The sequence below is a fragment of the Bos indicus genome, chromosome 1 (genome assembly GCF_029378745.1).
Source record: "Bos indicus isolate NIAB-ARS_2022 breed Sahiwal x Tharparkar chromosome 1, NIAB-ARS_B.indTharparkar_mat_pri_1.0, whole genome shotgun sequence".
In the NCBI taxonomy this organism is placed as follows: domain Eukaryota; kingdom Metazoa; phylum Chordata; class Mammalia; order Artiodactyla; family Bovidae; genus Bos; species Bos indicus.
This window is the reverse complement of record NC_091760.1, coordinates 110,682,318-110,700,032: the sequence shown is the minus strand read 5'-3', so window position 1 is coordinate 110,700,032 and position 17,715 is coordinate 110,682,318. Positions and strand designations below refer to the sequence as shown.

The window sequence follows — 17,715 nt, the reverse complement described above, 5'->3', positions numbered from 1 at the left end:
AAGAGACACTAAAGAATATTTATGCTCTAATTTTAAAAATTTATTTCAATTTCTGAGAAACATCTCTGTTGAATTCAAGTCAAATCCCTTAGTATTAAGAGCACCTGTTGTCAGGAACCAAGGATATATAGATGTAAGAGACCCAGCCCTGTATGCCAAAGACATAAGGTAATCCACTGGGTTCACAGCACTTCTCACAGAGGGAAACTGGAACGCACCTTTATTCGTGTTTGGATGAGGTTATTATTAATCTTCTGATGTGACTTTTTTGGCTCTCAACTGGATTAAAGCACCTTCACAATAAGACTGATTTCTACATGGTTTTGTAGTTTCTGAAATTAATTAGTATAGCACTTTGCCTATAGGAGCTATTCAATGAATTTTTCTAAATTTTTGTTAGTTAAGACACATATCAACAGTAGCATTTAGATTTTCAATTTTCATGTCTATTCAGCATGACCACTAAGCCCTTTTAGAAATACTTATTTTAAAAATAAGTATTATTTTTATTATCTCTATGCATATTAAAAGACACTTGGTCCTTGAAGAAAAGCTATGACAAACCTAGACTGTGTATTTATAAAAAGAGACATCAATTTGCCAACAAAGGTCTGTCTAGTCAAAAATGTGGTTTTTCCAGTCATGTATGGATGAGAGTTGGACCATAAACAAGGCTGAGTGTGGAAGAACTGATGCTTTCAAACTGTGGTATTGGAGAAGACTCTTGAGAATCACCTGGACAGCAAGGAGATCAAACCAGTCAATCCTAAATGAAATCAAACTTGAGTATGGATTGGAAGGACTGATGCTGAAGCTGAAGCTCCAATACTTTGGCCAGCTGATGCAAAGAGCCAACTCATTGGAAGACTCTCTTGCTGGGAAAGATTGAGGGCAGGAGGAGAAGGGAGTGACAGGAGGAGATGGTTGGATGACATCACCAACTCAATGGACATGAGTTTAAGCAAACTCTGGGAGATAGTGAAGGACAAGGAAGCATGGCATGTAGTACAATGGGTCTCAAAGAGTGGGAGATGACTGAGTGACTGAACAACAACTATGCATGTTATAGGAATTCATTTTATCTAATACTATAAAACAAGCTTTTAGAATAAAATGTAGTAACTGAAGGAGAATGCCTGAATCCATCAATATAGCATGTTGACTGCTTGTTTTCAAGACCTTCAGCTTTTCTGGATCTCCAGTTCTCAGGAGGTATTGGCATCAGGAGTCCCTGGGAAAACTGTTACAAACATCAGATACAGGTCTGCCTCTGAAACTTAACCTTATAAGTCTGAGTTTGGGCCTGGTAATGTGCATTTCTAAACAAGCTCTGCAAGTTATTCTGACATGCACTGACTGGGAAATTAATCCTACACCCCTGGGAATAGAGGCAAGGATGGCTGATTCATCTCCATTAATTGATATTTGAGGAATTTGTCCATCCTCAGTGCATATGTTCATACTTTTCCACAATACTTTGGTTTCATATGACAAAATACACAATCTGGTTGCAAGAGTAAAAATTTCATTCCTGATAATCAGAGACTTTTTTATTCCAAATTTTGCAATATGGAAGGAAGAGTTGAGGCATGAATACTGAACTTGTTGGGACCCATTTGAGACTTGGCAGGAGGTTGAATGTGTGGGGAGGGAGGTGTGCAATGTCTGGAAGACAGACTGAGCAGAAGCAGCAAGGGTGCTGACCTTGAGGAGCTCACAGCGTGTTCCAGTATTCAACACGGATGTCCCATATGTGCTATGTCCCATCGTCTCTCCTTTTTCCATCCCTGATTAGGAAAAGAATTCTAAGTACACGTGAGTATTTGAGGTCAAAGTGGCAAACTTTTTCCTATTACTATAGATCATGAAACAGACTTGACTTCTTATTTTTTGAATCCCAGAGTGTTGGGAAGAACTGAACTGTTTCCTAGCAAGTAGTGACAGTTCTATGGTTCTGGCTTAAAGTGGCTGGAAGAAAGCATTCATGTTTGATTTATTTAAGAGGGTTTTTTTTTTTTAAAGAATTCTTTCATTCAAGAACCAATAAATATGATAGGATATTTGTTTTGATTCAAAAAGTCAAATTTTCACACTCATCTAAGGACAGTAAAAGTGATTTTTTTTTTAACTACAGAAAGGTGGCAGTAAACATGACAAGAGTTTAAATAAAGTAAACTTTTATGGAAAAGTAAATATAAGCATATGGACTGAGTCAAAATAAAGGTGGCACACTGGGTGAAGAGGCTTCGTAAATGTTTGATAAACCCATAATTAATTTATTTAAGGATCCAATTTCTTTTAAACTTTAGTCCGTTAAAGGCAAAGTATCTGTTACCAGAGTGAAAGCAAGTGCAAAAGACTACGACTGTTCAAGTGTCAAGAAAATGTTGGCACATCTAGAGTGTCAGAGCGAACGTAATCACTAGAACTATTATCAATGAAAGCCCACCTTCCCACGGAATCTCCTTTCATACTGGAAAGCAAAAAATTACAGTTATTTACTTTTTTTTCCTAATCAGTGGTTGCCACCTGTATTTAACAACTATGTACTGAGCATCTAGGACTATTATGTATTACTATGTGGTACCAGACCACAGAGGGTGCTGATGTGGAAAAACTCATTGGGCAGGCTTTCTTTTTCCTCATTTGGAATCCATTAGTGAGATAACCGGAGAAGGCAATGGCAACCCACTCCAGTACTCTTGCCTGGAAAATCAAATGGGTGCAGGAGCCTGGTAGGCTTCAGTCCATGGGGTTGCTAAGGGTCGGACACAACTGAGTGACTTCACTTTCACTTTTCACTTTCATGCATTGGAGAAGGAAATGGCAACCCACTTCAGAGTTCTTGCCTGGAGAATCCCAGGGATGGGGGAGCCTGGTGGGCTGCTGTCTGTGGGGTCGCACAGAGTCAGACACGACTGAAGTGACTTAGCAGCAGCAGTGAGATAACCGTACTCCTCAGCTCTGTATGTTATTTTGTTGGGGCACGAGGTCCTTCTCTTGTCTTAATCTTCCTCCTTCAAGGACTTCCTTGGTGGTCCAGTGGATAAGACTGTGTTTCCAATGCAAGGGACCTGAGTTTGATCCCTGGTCAGGAAACTAGATTCCACATGCCGCAGCTAAGACCCAGTGCAATCAAATAAAAAAATACATTAGAAAAAAATTTCCTCTTTTATCCCTGATACTCTCTCATTCTTAGACTGCTACTCCCTCCTCCACTTTATGTAAGTTCTCACTCTTGGGAGTTTGATATATGTCTTTGAATAGATATGTATTCCTGAAAAATAGGTAGCAATGTTTAAGGTATTTGACATTTTCACAAACACATTATGCTGTAGACTACATTCTATTTTTCACTTGCTTCACTCAAGATCTCTACATGGTTTGTACGTGTATTTAGTTTGTTGCCTCTACTGCTGCAATGTGATTTCCTAGTACCTCTTCACCATCCACCACATTTTATCTCACCATTCTCCTAGGAATGGGCATCAAGGGAGCCTCTACCTCTGCACCTAGACAGACCATGCAGTAATGAATATTCTCATCATACCTGTCTCCTTGTGGACATGAGCAAGAATTTTTATGAGATAATTGTTTAGGAGTGAAATTGCTGGATTACAGGGCATATGTAAGAATACAAAGAAAATGTTTTTATGGTTCTGCACAGCTTGGGCTTTCTGAGAAAATTTTTACTGAAACTTAGGACCTGGGCTAAAAGGACAAGCTTCAGAAGTTAATTCGTAACTAATCAGAAAATGAAAGACTATCCAGAGAGACTTATCTTCCCAGATGTATGTGTATGTTCACATTTCAAGGTGGGGATAAGACCCAGGATTTGGAGACATTCCCGGTTTATCAAGCTGGAGACACAAGTCTCACTCTCCACTGGAACGACTTATCTGCATCCCAAAAGGTAAGAGTAAGAACCCAGAATCCTTTCCAAGGAGCAAAGATTTTTCTCTCTTTCTTTCAGAAGAGTGGAGGTGCTGTTCCTCTCCTATATAAATATCCAGATTCATATTTTCAGGGTTCCTTACCTATAATACCCTGGTGGCTCAGACAGTAAAGAATCTGCCTGCAATGCAAGTGGCCTGAGTTTGATCCCTGGTTTGGGAAGATCCCCTCGAGAAGGAAATGGCAACCCACTGCAGTATTCTTGCTTGGAGAATCCCATGGACAGAGGAGCCTGGTGAGCTACAGTACATGGAGTTGCAAAGAGTTGGGCATGACTTAGCGACTAACAGTTTCCTTTCCTTTTACCTATAATGCAGACCCTGCTATGTGTAGGATGACTTTTGGTTTTCATCATGTTGCATGAGGGTACAAAACTGAGGCAAAGGAGAACCTGTGAGGTTATTTGCTATAAATAATAATCTCTGCTCCACAAACCTTGTTTTCACGAGATATTAAAAAGTTAACGTTATACATATCTTTAATTTCACTGGGTTCTGATAAACTGCTCTTCAGGTTGGCTGTCCAGTTTACATTCCCACCAGCACAGTATGAAGAATTCCTTTTCCACATCACAATGGAAGGTCTTTCTACACTCTGAAGTTTTTCAAGCAATTACCATCCAACAGCCCTTTCTCATGCATGAGATAGGCCATGCTTGTGGTGACCGCAATTATCATGGTTTGATTGCAAAAGGGGCTGGCAACAGTCTCCAGTAACTTCTTAAACCACTGCTTCTTAAACTGTAGGGAAAATCAACCACACTTCTGCAGAAAACACTGTATTTTTCTCCATTTTTACATGCTGCTGTCATGGGAGGCATTCGAGTTTCTGGGAATCAGATCACTCTTTCTAGGTACAATTATTTTAATAGGCTAAATGCATATCAGAGAATGAGATGGTTGGATGGCATCACTGACTCAGCGGACATGAGTCTGACCAAGCTCTGGGAGATGGTGAAGGACAGGGAAGCCTGGTGTGCTGTAGTCCAGGGAGTCGCAGAGTCGGACACGACTTAGCAACGGAACAACAACAATGCATATCGACATTCGACCAGGGTCTAGTTTTACTTTAAGAATGATCATTTTGTTGACATGTTTACTACTTGGGGGCTTCCCTTGTGGCTCAGCTGGTAAAGAATCTGCCTGCAATGCAAGAGACCTGGGTTCAATCCCTGGGTTGGGAAGATCCCTTGGAGAAGGGAAAGGCTACCCACTCCAGTATTCTGGCCTAGAGAATTCCACGGACAGTCCATGGAGTCGCAAAGAGTTGGACACGATTGAGCGACTTTCACTTTTACTTTCACTTTACTACTTGGAGCAGTGACGAAAGAGATAAAACTGACTCTATCCTGGACTTAATGAGAAGGCATTGCTTCCCCTGATATGGAAACTTTAGATGTCTCCATTTGCCTTTTAACAGATACAGCACAATGCTAAGCACTGGTGAAGTAGTAGAGATCAAGGCAGCCGTGGTAAGTTGAACTACCCAGTTGAATTATCCCTCAGTAGAGAAAGGGATAAAGCAAACTCTGATTTCTTTACACAATGAAAAATTCCACAGATATTAAAAGGAATGAGCTAGATCTACATGTATGAACAGATATATTTTCAAGACATAAATAACATATTGCAAAAGATAAATGCATATGGTAAAATTCAAAAACAATGTGCTTAGTCGTATCCGACTCTTTGCAACTCTATGGACTGTAGCCCTCCAGGCTCCTCTGTCCGTGGGATTCTTTCGGCAAGAATACTGGAGCGGATTTCCATTCCCTTCTCCAGAGGATCTTCCTAACCCGTGGATCGAACCCTGGTCTCCTGCACTGCAGGTGTCTTCTTTACCATCTGAGGCACCATGGAAATAATACGCACCAACCTCAGGAGAGTATTTGCAGTATTTCCTTTTCATAAAGGAAAATATTTGAAGTAAATATGGAAGGAAATGCAAACATCTCTTCTATCTTGTGGTAGGAATGGATATCATCTTTCTGTGCTTCCCTGAATGTCAGTTATTTCATAACTTAATAAAAAATAAAAGTGAGGCAGAGAACACAGTTCAGTGAATCAAAGAGACTGGCAGGGATTAGAATCTGTGAGGAAGAAAGGTTCTGCATGTGTTGGGGAGATCCCTTGGTACCCCTCAAATTCCTCATAGAGGGATCTCCTCATCTAGCATGTGTGAGGCTGGCCTTGGTGGTGAAGGTTGTTAAAGGACCATCTATTTCTCCTGATTTTTTGCATCCATTCTTGTTGGGGGGGCTCCACATGAAAGCTTCTTTTAATCTAGCTCTTCAAACTCAGAGACAAAGACACGAAATGCAAAGTGCTTGAAACAGGTTCTACTCTTTTGTTTTAGAAAACAAACCAATCTAAATCACTGAATGGCTTAAATGACAGAAGTGAAACTTAGAAATAAGGTTTCTTTTCTGCACAGTGGGATGGTATAAAGAATACAGGTTTTGGAGCCAGAAGATCTGAGTTTGAGCCCTACTACTGTCATTCACTGGCAATTCTTGGGAAATATCTTAATTTCTAGGCTCTTTCAATGTACTTCTCAGTCTGTACAATGACTGTGATCCTTAAGCTGCTTCCTTCAGCGAGCTGTTGCCACAAATCAATTCAGGGTAATTCCTCTACTTTGTAAACTGTAGAGAAATAATACAAAGTAGTGATAATGATGATGATATGAACAAAGTAAGATAAGCTCCTTTTTATGCATATAAAACAGTGTTTTTTGCCTCTTAGCTAGATAAATATATGTAAATCTTTTTGAAATGAATGGCTTTTAAAAGAAACATTGATGTTAGGTGCCTGAAAAACATATTTCATTTTCTAAAAGCAAGTAACATATTTATCTGTCTGTTTTTGTTAGCTTGTTGTCAAACCTAGGAGTATAGGGTGTAATGAGATGCAAACATAAAAAGATGCAATGCAATGTGAACATCTGAAAGGGGAGGCAGGTAATGACATGTGCGTGTCTGATGGAGCCATAATGAGATGTACAAATAGAAATGCACATAGAAATGTGCCTGGGCAGTAGTGTAATGAGATGCATAAATGATTGGGTGTAAAGATAAAGGCATTTGGGGGGATGTAATGTGATTTATAAATGGAAGCATTAAATGGGGGAGGGTAGAAAGGGCAGGTTGTGATAAGAAGCAGAGAGAAAGAATGCAGTGCCATGCATGAATGGAGGAACTAATAGTATGTGCATGATGAGGGAGTAATGAGATAAAAATGAAATGGCATAATGAGGTTCACAGATGGAGGGATGTAATGAGCTGTGCAGAAAGGAGGTAATAATGACAAGCATAAAAGGAAGGATTTAATATTATGAATAAAGAAATGGGTGTAAGAAGACGTGAGGACTGAAAGGAGAAACAGAAACAAAAAAAAAGGACCTGGGTGAAGAGATTCAAAATAACAAGATGGCAAATGGAGCACTCTAATGAGACGCTGAGATTAAAGGGTGCAGTGAGGTGTGCCCATTTAGGGAGTAATTAGACACACACACAGGTTTATAATGAGGTATCCGAGCCCTGCTCAGACATAGACCGTAGCACTCACTTCTTATGAAAGGGGTGAAAATGGAAAAAATGTAAAGCGGAGCCATAAATATATCTAAATTGTTACAAATCCAAAAAGAGAAAACTAAACAGGTGATTTAACCACCGTCTGGAAGTGAATGAAGTCATGGTTTCATAGGCGCTGTTTATGGAGCACTTACTCTGTGCCACTGCTCTGCTGGGTGCTTAACTAACTAAACGCATCATCTCATTTTCCCTTCCTAGCTGCTGTCTATGGGTTGCACAGAGTCAGACACAACTGAAGCGACTTAGCAGCAGCAGCAGCAGCAGCTATCCTATGAGGCGAGTGAATTTTAGGGCGGTTAACCAATTTGCACAGATTCCCAGAGCATGTTGGTGGTAGAGATGTGATTCAAGCCAAGGCAACTGGATTCCAGTTGCCTTTGCCTCTTTTCTGGTGTTGCTGTAAGAGTACATGGTGGGGCGTCCTGCCTCCGAATCTCCTGGATCATGTGTTTAAAATGCAGAGTCCCAGGCCCACCCAGCAAGTACCCCTTGCAAGACCTGTGGAGGCCCCAGGAACCTGCAAGCTCCCAAGCTCCCAAGTCTGAGGCACTGAGGTCTGAGAATTAGTGAAACCAGCCTTGGAATCAGGGTGTTTAGCTCTGGGGAAAAACCACGAAGAAAGGGGCTCATGGGAAGTGTGAGCAGCTGAGTTGGCTACAAGGGGTATTTACCAAGGATTTATCTTGTGCAAGGATTTTTACCAGATCCTGGAATGAAGCATCAAATGATACTTTGGACTGTATTTAGCAGAGGACTTAAAAAAAGGCTCCTTTTCCTCAGACTGGTATCCATTAAGAACACAAAATTATATTGAAAATAGTATAAAAATGCAAAGATGTACTGAAAATAATTAGATGCTAGGAAATATTTGTTTACTGAAATCATAAATATGAAGATTACTCCAGTCTGTGATCTCTAAGGAGAAGAGAGTAATGTGTTAAACTTAAAAGTTTGCCAATCTGCATGCAACTTTACTTAAAAAACAAAGCCAATAGGGCCACTGATTCTTCTTTCTTGATGTATCTAGTGTTAAGGTGTCTAAATTGCTATGATTTTTTTTACATTAAAAAGTCCCAGAATTTAATCTAGAAATGAATCTCAAACTTGGATGACAACTCACATCTTAGTGACACAGCCACTGCTCTAAACATTTTTAGAAGTATGTTTTGGAACTGTTTTTAGAGTGTATTCATGAACTGCACAAGAAAAAGTTTCATTACTTTAGTAGTTTCCCAGCTTTTAACCTGGAAACTATTATTAAGTTTGAGTAGTCTCCTTTTTAAATTGGCTAAAAACTCAACATTTGAAAAACTAAGATCATGGCATCTGGTCCCATCACTTCATGGCAAATAGATGGGGAAAGAGTGGAAAAAATGGCAGATTTTATTTTTTGGGGCTCCAAAATCACTGCAGATGGTGCCTGTAGCCATGAAATTAAAAAACACTTGCTCCTTGGAAGAAAAGCTATGACCAACCTAGACAGCATATTATAAAGCAGAGACATCACTTTGCTGACAAAGTTTCGTATAGTGAAAGCCATGGTTTTTCCAGTAGTCATGTACGGATATGAGAGCTAGACCATAAAGAAAGCTGGTCCGCTTGCATCTCCTGCGACTCCTGCATTGTAGGCAGATTCTTTACCACTGAGCCACTGGAGAAGCCCCAAATCTATGGATGTGAGAGCTGGACTATAAAAAAGGCGGAGGGCCAAACAACTGATGCTTTCGAACTGTGATGCTACAGAAGACTCTTGAAAGTCCCTCAGACTTCAAGGAGATGAAACCAGTCAATCTTAAAGGAAATCAACCCTGAATATTCATTGGAAGGACTGATGAAGCTGAAGCTCCAATACTTTGGCCACCTGATGCAAAGAGCTGACTCATTGGAAAAGACCCTGATGCTGGGAAAGATTGAGGCCAGGAGGAGAGGGCGATACAGGAGGAGATGGTTGGATGGCATCACCAACTCAATGGATATAAGTTTGACTCCAGGAGATAGTGAAAGACAGAGAAGCCTAGCGTGCTGCAGTCCACGGTGTCATCAGACACGACTTAGTGACTGAACAAAAACAAGTCTCCTTTTTTAACAGACTGAGGCCTGTATACATTTTTGACTTTTGCAAAAATAAAGCTCATTTTCAAAAGATGAAAGCTTTGTTATTCATTTTGCTGAGAGAGGTCTTGCAGAGGAAGTACAGTAAGATAATACTAGTTTCCGTTTATTGACCTCTCACTATGTCTCAATCACTGTTCAAGGATTTTACATGTATTATGTCTCCCAAAACTTACAAAACCCCAGTGAACTGAGTACTGGTGTTTCCTGCACTTTGCAGGTAAAGAAGATAAGGCAGAGAGGACTTAGATAAAATAACTGGCAAGTGCTGGAGCCAGGATTCAAACCCAGATCCTGAGCTTCAAATGACCATACTTCCACTTTGCTTGGTGCTGTTTTTCCTGCTAGCTCAGCACCCAGTGTCTGTAGGCACAATATCCATGACAGCAACAAGCAGAAAAGACAAAGACTGTACACGTGCACTGATTATTTAAGAAAAGAACCTAAACCACTATTGCATTAGAACAGACACTTTGGAGGGACTGCATACCTCTGTCCCCCTAGGAATAGAGTTATTTCGTTAACTATTTTCTGAAGGTTTCTTTTATTTTTTTAATTTCCTTGACTGATGCAGAACATCTGGCTGGCTGTGAAGGAATGCTCACTACAGTAGTAAAGTTGACATGCTTCATTACAGGATAGTCTGGCTTGTGAAACACGAAGGAAACACAATACATGTGATCAGCCATGATTCAAACTAAACCCAGGAAATATTTAGGCTGATTTTAGTTTCTTTAAAAAAAGCTTATGTACGACATAAGCACAGTATATGTGGATGGTGGTTAGGGAGATAGTGATAGTGTGTATTAATTAGCCAAGTGTATGGGTCATGATTTTCTAGTTTTTAAATAGTGAATGGAACTGTCACTTAGGTTTAATGTGTTTGCAAAATGGTACAAGTGCTTAATATAATGAGTTGGTATGTATGGAATTGTTTATATAAGGGGCTCAACTGGACTGTTACAACGTACAGCTGTTAAGGGGAAAAAATGAATCCAAATGAAGGTAGAGACAGTATTTAAGGGGGCAAAGTTTAGAATTTGGCTGGATTTCCAAACTCAGTGGTCCTAAGGCATCAATAAAAGTCCTACTTGTAAAAGTTCGAGAGGACGTGTCAGTGCTTAAGGAGTCTGTTTGCCTTCAAGCCTCTCCTCTTATAATTCATCGCGTTAGTCCCACGTGAACTATTACGTGGCTATAGTGGAAGAATGTGAGTCCACTGATACTAGATAAACTGCAATAAAAATTTATCTCATGTTTAAGCTAATACTCTCCCAGTGCTTCCTAGTGTCACAAGCCTTATGCACAGAGCATGGTGTAAACACGGACAGGGTCACAATCGGCCTCATCTGGCCTCTCAGCCACTGTTTGCCGGCCTTCACCTTGGCAAGGAGCTCATGGATGAACTTATGCCCTTGTTTCCAAGGGGAAGAACAGAACACTGGGCTTCCCAGATGGTGCCAGCAGTAAAGAACACACCTGACAAGGCAGAAGACATAAGAGATAGGCGTTTGATCCCTGGGTCAGGAAGATCCCCTGGAGGAGGGTATGGCAACCCACTCCAGTATTATTGCATGGAAAATCCCATGGACAGAGGAGCCTGGCGGGCTGCAGTCCAAGAGTTGCAGAGAGACACAACTAAAGTGACTTAGCAAGCATGCATGCATGAAAAAAAGAACTGCTTTTTTCTGGGCTCTAAAAGACAATCTTTCTATCTCTCAAATGGAGTCTCCTAGGTGTAGACTCTTCCTCTTAGCATTTTAAATCTTTTCTTTGGGTCTGCATGTTTACCCTCTGTCTTTTCAAATACAGATCCACCCTACCTTGAAACTTTTCACCATCTCATTAACACTCAACCAAAAGACAAACGTCCAAGGGTGGATGAATTTAGCCCCTGAACAGCTGATCACTGCTGGGGAAATCATCTGTCCGTTTTAACTTGAATCTATCATCTCTGAATCCAAATGGATTTTCTTTGTTGCCAGACAGTCCTGCCATTTTTTCTAGTTAAGATCATGGCTCGTTTCTGTGAGAATATCATTTGAGATTTTCTCTTTCCCCACATCTCCTACATTCCATTCCTTCTTCCCCAACTCCACTCTCAGTTGATAGCCTCACCTCTTATTTGAAACACCTCTTATTGAAAAAGATGAAAGGCCATAAGAAAGAACTCACTCATCATCCTGGCACCAAATCCACTGACGGGCCTGGGTCTGTGTGCAGCTCCTTTCTCTCTCCTACTCATCTTTCTCACCCTCTCTGTTGCTTCATCCCAACAACTTACAAGTGTGCTCTGGAAGTTTCCATTCGAATCTTCCATTCCATTTCCAGACTTGCTCCATCACCAACCCATGCAGCACCTTACTTTTAAAACAGCTCCCTACATGTTCTATTAATATGCCCCCTTCCTCATTCTTCACTTCTCAATTTTCAACCGACTCCTGTTTGAACCCTGTTCTTAAAACTCCATTAAAACTGCACTAAGTTGCCAATTTGGATGGATGCTTATCTGTACTTACCTTCCTTGATCCGGTTGCCAAATTCCACCCAATTCCCTTTTCTCTCTTTCTTGGACTCTCTCTTGAGATCAGTGACCTCTAAGTTTTCTGTGTTTCTTTTGTTTCTTGGCTGTTCTCTGGACTTCGTCCTGAATAGGATCCTTTTCCTCTCCGTGTTCTCATTCCAGATGGTTTTACTCTTCCCATGGCTTTCATCATCTCTGTGCCAACGATGCCTTCATTTATATTTCTGGCCTAAACCACTTCCCCATTTTCCCACTAAACAATTCCACTGGAACATCTCACAGGCATTTTAAATGTAAGGTGTTCGAAAGTCTCCCCAACCTCTTTACACCTGACTCATTTACCTTCAAAATTTATATTAAATGTGTCATTTATTTCTATCCCTCCCAAGATCATCTCAGTTTTAACTACTCTTTTTCTCTCATCTGGATTAGCAATAGTTTCCCTCGTCATCGCCGTGATTTTACTTTTGCCCTTTTCTGATCTGATCTAGTCTCCACACAGCACACTGAGTGATCTTTCGAAGAAAAGCTGGGTAATATCTGCTGCTCAAAGTTCTTGGGTGACTTCCCACAGACTGCAATAAAATCTAAACTCCTTGCCATAGCTTAGAAGGCCAGTGGTAAAGCCCCCAGACCAACTCTCAACCCATTAATCTTCACTCTCTTTTTATTTACTCAGCTCCCCCCAACCCTTACACTTCTTCCAACGCTGTGGAATGGGAGGAAATTGACTCCCACATGTGCACGACCTTTCCTGTTATATAGGAAGGAGAAAACAGAATTTCCATTTTCTTTTTCATTTCTTCCTTTACAATTTCTACTTTTGAGTATACTTTCTAATGGAAGTAATGAGTGTAATTTGTTGTTGTTTTTGTTTAGTTGCTAAGTCGTGCCTCTTTTGTGACCCCATGAGCTGTAGCCCACCAGGCTCCTCTGTCCATGGGATTTCCCAGGCAAGAATACAGGGATGGGTTGCCATTTCCTTCTCTCCAGGGGATCTTTCTGACCCAGGGATGACACCCGTCTCCCCTTGGCAGGCCAATTCTTTACCACTGAGCCACCTGAGAAGCCCAATGAATAATTTATAAGTAAATAAAAATAAGCATGGAGGGTGCTTGCTCAAAAATTTTTTCTTTCTTTCTTTAGCTGTGTCGGGTCTCAGTTGTGGCATATGGGATCTTCATTATGTTATGTGGGGTCTTTCGTTGTGGTCGCACAGACTCTCTTGTTTGCAGTGAGTGGGCTTAGTCACTCTAAGGCATGTGGGATCTTAGTTCCCTGACCAGAGATGGATTGAACCTGCATCTACATTGCAAGGTAGATTCTTAACCACTGGACCACGAGGGAAGTCTCTCAAATATATTTTTCTGATGGAATGTGATTTAAACTTGGAGGAGAATGCTCTAATAAGCCAAGGTTTTGGCTTTCTTTTTAAATTCTTCCTCTTTTTTGTGTGTGTTGGTTTGTGATTTTTTTCTTTTTTCTTTTTTGAATCTTAAAGTCTTTGTGCAAATAGGCTCTCTTTACAAGGACATCTCTGTCACCAGCTCAGAGAAGACTTCCCTGATCATCCATCCAATGCCCTTGTCCTTCATGTCTTCCTTCAGGCATTTATGTTTGTGTAGTACCTACCAGTGTGGAAATTGTGTATTTGTTTACTTGTGCTTTGCCTGTCTCCACGTGGCAGTGCGTGGTTGTTTAGGCTCAGTCTCTGTACAGTGCTTGGCATAGAATAGGCATTTGCAAAAAAATATTTTTAACTGAATGGATGAACCCGAGACATATTTACCATGATATGACTGTGATCTTTCGTCTCTCCCATGTTATTGCTAATGTCATTTCCTACATGGAACCACTTTCCCCTTTCTTTTAAAGCCCAGACCTTGTGTTTTAAAGCCCACCATCTCCCCAACTTTGCATCTGCATCCACATTCCACCCTCAATCTGCCTTCCTGATCCCCTGGCCTGCGGTTTCCTATCAGGACTTGCATTCGCATGGAGTTTACTTGATAATCACTGGATTTACCACTTGCTCTGGCTTCGCAGGCGGCACAGTGATAAAGAACCCACCTGCCAAGGCAGGAGACACTGGTTCAATACCTGGGTCAGGAAGTTCCCCTGGAGGAGTGCATGGCAACTCACTCCAGTGTTCTTGCCTGGAGAATACCATGGACAGGGGAGCCTGGCGGGCTGCAGTCCACAGGGTTACAAAGAGTTGGATAAGACTGAGTGACTGAGCATGCACTGGCTTCTTTGTATAGATGCCTATTCATACCTTCTTTATATCTTTTTACCTCCCCTTTGCTTCTTCAGTTCAGTCACTCAGTCGTGTCTGACTCTTTGCGACCCCATGAATTGCAGCACGCCAGGCCTCCCTGTCCATCACCAAGTTTACTCAACTCCCGAAGTTTACTCAAACTCATGTCCATCGAGTCAGTGATGCCATCCAGCCATCTCATCCTCTGTCGTCCCCTTCTCCTCCTGCCCCCAATCCCTCCCAGCATCAGAGTCTTTTCCAATGAGTCAACTCTTCGCATGAGGTGGCCAAAGTACTGGAGTTTCAGCTTTAGCATCATTCTTTCCAAAGAAATCCCAGGGCTGATCTCCTTTAGAATGGACTGGTTGGATCTCCTTGCAGTCCAAGGGACTCTCAAGAGTCCTCTACAACACCACAGTTCAAAAGCATCAATTCTTCGGCGCTCAGCTGTCTTCACAGTCCAACTCTCACATCCATACACGACCACTGGAAAAACCATAGCCTTGACTAGACGAACCTTTGTTGGCAAAGTAATGTCTCTGCTTTTGAATATGCTATCTAGGTTGGTCATAACTTTCCTTCCAAGGAGTAAGCATCTTTTAATATCATGGCTGCAATCACCATCTGCAGTGATTTTGGAGCGCCCCCCGCCCCCCCGCCTCCAAAATAAAGCTCCTTTGCTTCTTAGATACTGCTTAAGTTTTTCTGGTTCTGAACTCATAGCCTAAAAGCCCAAGAGGCCCCAACCCCATCTGGACTTCTGAAATCTCAAACCTAATTCCCATCTACCCTATTATTATCTAGCTTTCTCCCAAAGGGAGGTTCAACACAGCTAACCTCTCTCAGACATCTGGGTTCACACTGTTCTCCTTTGAGAACATGTCACTTATAACACCCATGTAGACTTGAATTTCTGGTAAGATTTTGAAGTTACAGTCTATATATAATAAGTCCATTCCTTATTTATTTACTTACTTATGTATTTATTTATTCAAGCACTATGTTAACACAGTAACTCAAAACACTAACTCTAAGCTTTTGGGAGCTTCAGAAGGTCTCTCTTTGTGCCACTCAGAATTGAAGCTTTGGTTTTCTTTATACTTTGACACCCTGGGAACTGTCAAGTGTGTTTGTGGCAATGTGGACTGAAAACACATCTCCAAATGTTAGCCACATGGGGCACATTTTGTTTCAGCAGTGAATTTAATTTTTTATTTATTTTTTTATTTTGTTTCCTTAATGGGCATAGTTTTGAGACCTCATTGTTATGGCATATGGAGTTTCTCCATACTTTGGGAACTCGAACATGAGCGTCAATAAAAGTGACCCCTCTCTCACACTCCAGCCCTTCAGCAATCCCCCCATCAGCTTTGTCAACTGTCTGGCCCTCTGATAATCAGAGCAACGCTCCCTCTGAAGAGCCAGGCAAACGTGCCCTGGAATGAAATTATTAATAGAATCTCTAGTTCCTCCACAGAGGCCATTCTCTTCATTTCTTAAATAAATTCTGCCCTTTCCCTAAAATCTTTATTTTACAATGAGAGTTGGTTATCTTAAAACGGAATTTTCTTGTCTTTGATTATGTATTTTTAAATTCATTGCTCTTTCTTCAGCACCTAGAAGTCTACGTGGCAATTGTAAGCACTCTAATTATTTACTGAAAACATAAATGAACGTTTCCTCCTTTCTTATAAAGTTAAGGACCAATACCTTTGACACAGCCTATACAATGATGCTGCATCGCTGGTTCCTGCCTAGTGAAATAGAATTTTCTTTATTTCTTAAATAAACTGTTCATTTACATTTCCTTACATAAAGCAATATAAGTAAAAGGGGATACTTCTGTAATAATATTTTTTCCTTGCTGGTAAAAGAAATAGACAGTTAGAGAAAATATAGAAGATAGCTAATTCTATTCACCAGAGATAACCACTTCTAATACATCTTGGTATGTTTTCTTTTGGAGAAGGAAATGCCAACCCATTCCAGTACTTTTGCCTGGAAAATCCCATGGACAGAGGAGCCTGGTGTTTTCTTTTGGCTGTCTTAACAGGTAAATCTCCAAATAATCTTCTTCATATAAACAGTTTTATACCCTGCAATGTGGTATCCGACATAAGTATTGTTTCATGTCATTAAATGTTTCTTGTAAACATGATTTTTCATGGTTTCTTAATATTCTTCCATATAGATTGATGTCTATATGTTACTTTGTCCCATATTTAGACATACATATTATTATATCACACATTGTAAATTATATGTTAATCATATAAGCTATACATTAGAAAATATACTTTATTGTACTATTAAACATATTAATAGCATACATATATAACACTTTCATTTGCACACTTGTAGACATTTAGGCTACTACAGATTAGTCCCTAGTACTTTTTTGATGTGCGTATCTTAAGTTCTGTACACATTTCAGATTATTTTTTAGAACAGATTCCTAGAAGTAGAATCACTGTGTTAAAGGATATGAATATTTTTAAGACTCTTGACCTGCATTGCTAAATTGCCTGTTTAGAAATGTTGAAATAATTTATACACTGACTAGAAATGTGTGAAAGTATCTAAACTCCCTTAACTCTAACCAGCACTGATTACTGTCTTTTAAAAAATGGATTAAAAAGAGTACTGTTATCTTAACTTCAATTTTTAAATCCTGACTACTAATGAGGCTGAATACTTTTTCTGCACTCAAAGTCTCCTTTGAGTTATTTGCTCATGTCTTAGGTTCAGTGATTATTGATTTGCATGAATTCATAGCATCTTAAGGATATTAAACTTGTCTTTCATATTTATTACACATATTTTCAAGTTACTATATAGACAGATTTTTTTAACAAACCTCATATTTTTACAGTCAAATCTGTCAATCCTCTACTGTTAGACATTACTTACAGGTTTAATCCAAAGGAAGAGAGAAAGAAAGAAAGAAAGAAAGAAAGGCATGTACAAAGAATAATGTAACAAATACCCATGACCTTGTAGGCCAAATTTAACAAATGCTAATATTTTGCTTTTGAGTTTTTAAAAACAAAATTACATGAGATCTTAATTTCCTTCCCAGTAACATTTCCCTCCTTCCCATCCCTTCCTCATTATCCAGAGGCAACACCAGCACAAATTTTGTGAGATTATAAATATGCTGTAATAGTTTTATCACAAGTATATGCACCCATAAATAATGCCTAATACTGCTTAATGTGTTTTAAAAATTTACACAAGCTATTATACTATTCATGTCATACTTTTGCAACTTGTTTA

The 17,715-nt window shown here is 40.1% G+C and overlaps 1 protein-coding gene across 5 annotated transcripts in view; it reads right to left on the bottom strand.

Moving 5' to 3' along the window:
* VEPH1 (ventricular zone expressed PH domain containing 1) overlaps positions 1–17,715 on the bottom strand; it is a 277,419-nt gene that overhangs the window by 28,796 nt on the left and 230,908 nt on the right. The window lies entirely within an intron of this gene.